At 41.8% G+C, this 3,232-nt stretch overlaps 1 pseudogene; it reads right to left on the reverse strand.

The window, feature by feature from the left end:
* Positions 1–550: 550 nt before the first annotated feature.
* LOC101568610 overlaps positions 551–3,232 on the reverse strand; it is a 17,547-nt pseudogene continuing 14,865 nt past the window's right edge.

A 3,232-nucleotide genomic window follows, 5' to 3' on the forward strand; every position in this document is an offset into this window, starting at 1 on the left:
GCCCCAAGTTTACTTCACAAGTCTTTCCAGGTCAAGAGAATGACCACAGATGGAGACAGAGTGGACAGAAGACAAGCAGGGCCAGGTTCGGCTCCACAGTCAGGTCCATCATCCATCCTCAGCACCATGCAGCAAGGTCTTCATCAAGTCCTGTGTGCATCGCCCCATCCAGGGACAGACGGCGCCACCGAGAGCTGGCACGATGGCTGAGTTCCGTCAAATATGTGACAGCAAAAATATAGCACCAATGGAAGATGAAGAGCCCATGGCCTCACGTGCAAATTATAACCTCCATGTTAGACTGGAGCTGAGGTTACATCTTCTAGTACTGATCAATACAGAGAGGGGAAAGAAATCACAAAATTTTGGCTACATTATAAACCTAGAGTGCCCCAAGACATGGATTTAGCCAATAGTTAACAAAAAGCCATCGAAACCTCAATCTTTTCACCACTTTTATTGAAGTTATACAAAAAGAATCCCCAAAAGTGCAAAAATACAGTATATACAAAAACACTTTTCCCCTGGGAAGAAGGCTCTATTCCCACTCTCAACACACAGTGCTCTGGACAGCCACTCCTGCCTCCACTGTGGCTTCCGCTGCAGCACAGCTGTCGGCCTGTTTCTCAGCTTCCTCCTCCATATTTTCTGAAACTTCATTTCCACTGGGGGTTGCATTCCTGCTGCCTCCATTGACTTCCAGCTCTTGTTTGGCTTTCTGTGCACCATCTTTCCAGGGATTCTCATCCTTTGCTGTCCTCTTCTTTCTCACAAGATGGGAAATAGCAGGCACACAATTTGATGAGGAAGCACCATCTGTTGGTCTTCTGCTGGCAGTCATGGATACTGAAGAGCCTCCTGCACTAGGAGTGAGACCCAAAGTAGAAAGAACTCCACCAGAGAAGCTTTTAGCGCCAGTTCAGCTACATTCCCACAGCGCTGGGACTCCTTGGCATCTTCTGTCTTCTCTCTGATTTCAGGTAGCAGTTCCTTCAATTCCTCAATTTCTTTATCATATTTAGTAGGAGATCTTTCAGCCTCCTTCATCTGCTCCTTTAGGACAGCCATCCTCTTCTCAGTGACTTCAATAGATTTGCTGAACTGTGCCACTGCCTCATTGTACTGAGCATTGTATCTGTAGACCAAGCCCAGCCGGTAATGAGTCTCTGCGAGGAGACGGTCATGTGCTTCTAAGCACTGCTCCTGCAGGGTCAGGCAGGCCTGAAACTCCCCTAAAGCTTGGAGATAGTTCTCAGACTCAACGCTAACTTCTCCAAGTCTGAGATGTGCTTGTGCAGCACAAAGCTGGGCTTCTTTTGTTTCTTGCCTTTTAAAAATGACCTTTGCTAAATCCAGCATATCCCAGGCAAGCTCGAGGTTCCCAATGTCTTCCTCTTCACTTTCTTGAACAGACTTGTTTTCAAAAATGGATTCATTTGGTATTCCTTCTGCCTTGCCATTTTCCTTACCCTGCTCTTCTGAGCCTCCAGTTTCATCTGTCATCATCATTTCCACTAGAGATTTCCTCTTCCATATGCACACCTTCCAAGGCACTTCCCAGCACACCATTCTCCGTTCTTGCCAACTCCCGTAGAAGAAGAAGGCTTCTCCACATGCGGCAGCTGTTTCTCCATCCTTCATACCTAGGAGACAGGCTGCTTCCTGGAGGGCACTGAGAGCAGCTGGAATACTCGCCATCACCAGATATTTCTGTCCTAACCCCAACAGCTTCTTGGCTTCATTATCCACTTTCAGACTTTCTGCTTTATCTGAAGAGGTAGAAGGAGCAGGAGCATCTTCAATTTTGTTGGCAGAAACTCGCTCCACAACAACGGCAGCTGGGGCTGTGCACTGTGTCTGTCATTCCCCTGATGTGGAGGGCCACTGCATAGAAAAGAGACTGTGAAGAAAACAGGGAATTTGGGACACCAGAACCTCACTTACAGACAGAAAATGGCAGATTGAAGTCACTTCATTTTACTCCTTTGTCCTTTTTTCAACACAGAGAGAAATTTTTCATGACCTAAAGAGTTTTTTTCCTTGACCAGAAACTTTGATGATGTAGAGTGTGCCTAAGGAGAGTCACAAGGAGAGAAAACAATCTCTCAGGCTTTCACAGAGAGCAAATTGGTTGAGCAACGGCCATGACTCATCCACATGGCTGATACTCAACAAAGGACTTACAAACTGTGGTACAGGGTTCCAGGTTATATCCTGAGGGGATTTGACTGTCTTTATCAAGTACAAAAGTTACATTTCTTGTTATATAGGTCTTGCTTTATCTTGGTCTTAACGATCCAGCAGAAATTATGAAAATGAAGTATAAAAAGTAAAGCCACGTTAATATGCTGAGCTATAAAAAGCTCAAGTCAACAACTTTGGACATTGCCAGTCTTATGGAAAACCCACTACTATTATGGACTACTGGACTCTATTGGGAGATTCTGTTGAATTCAAGCACCTACAATATTTAAATGACAATGGAATGCCCTTCTCTGACAAAACTAACTAAAAAAAGTGGGATAGAAATGAATGATCCTTTTGTATCTGTAAATGCAAAATAGTTAGGATAGATATACAGCTCCAGTCTCTTAATTCAATGAATAGAAAGGTTTGTTCTAATAGTGTTTGGGACAGGATATCATGTCTGCATCTTGTACAATGAATAACCACTAAAACAACAATAAGAAATGTATTGATTACTGTAAATGTGCCAGTAATCAGTTGTGAAACTGTCTCATTGATATTTGTTTCTCAATAAAAATATTTAAAAAAATAAAAATTAAAAATTAAAATGTTATTTAGAGGTCTACATTAACCATGTAGCCATCTACCACAAGTGTCACTGGGGCTGCGCCTTTGTTTACGTACCAAGTGTCACTGAGACAGGCGTCATTTCAACTACTCTACTCTGGTATTGAATAAAGTTGATAAAATTGTAATAAAAAATGACTGTTTATCCTTTAAATTAATTAGACTAGTTTCTTACACACTTGTTTTTCTTTTTTCTAATGTAGAATAAGATGCTATTTAATTTTGTTCTTCCATAGCTAATATTTCTTTTTTTTTTTTTCAAAGTTTTATTGACAAACAGATAGCAATGAGACAGTTTCAAATCATATCGGAAGGACAGTTTGAACAAATAATACACTGCATATATTCTTCTTAGTGGTTAATTGCTGTACAAGATACGGACTTGTGATCCCATTTACAAACACCATTAGAACAAATC

The sequence above is a fragment of the Octodon degus genome, unplaced genomic scaffold (genome assembly GCF_000260255.1).
Source record: "Octodon degus isolate 3935 unplaced genomic scaffold, OctDeg1.0 scaffold00008, whole genome shotgun sequence".
NCBI classification, from domain to species: Eukaryota; Metazoa; Chordata; class Mammalia; order Rodentia; family Octodontidae; genus Octodon; species Octodon degus.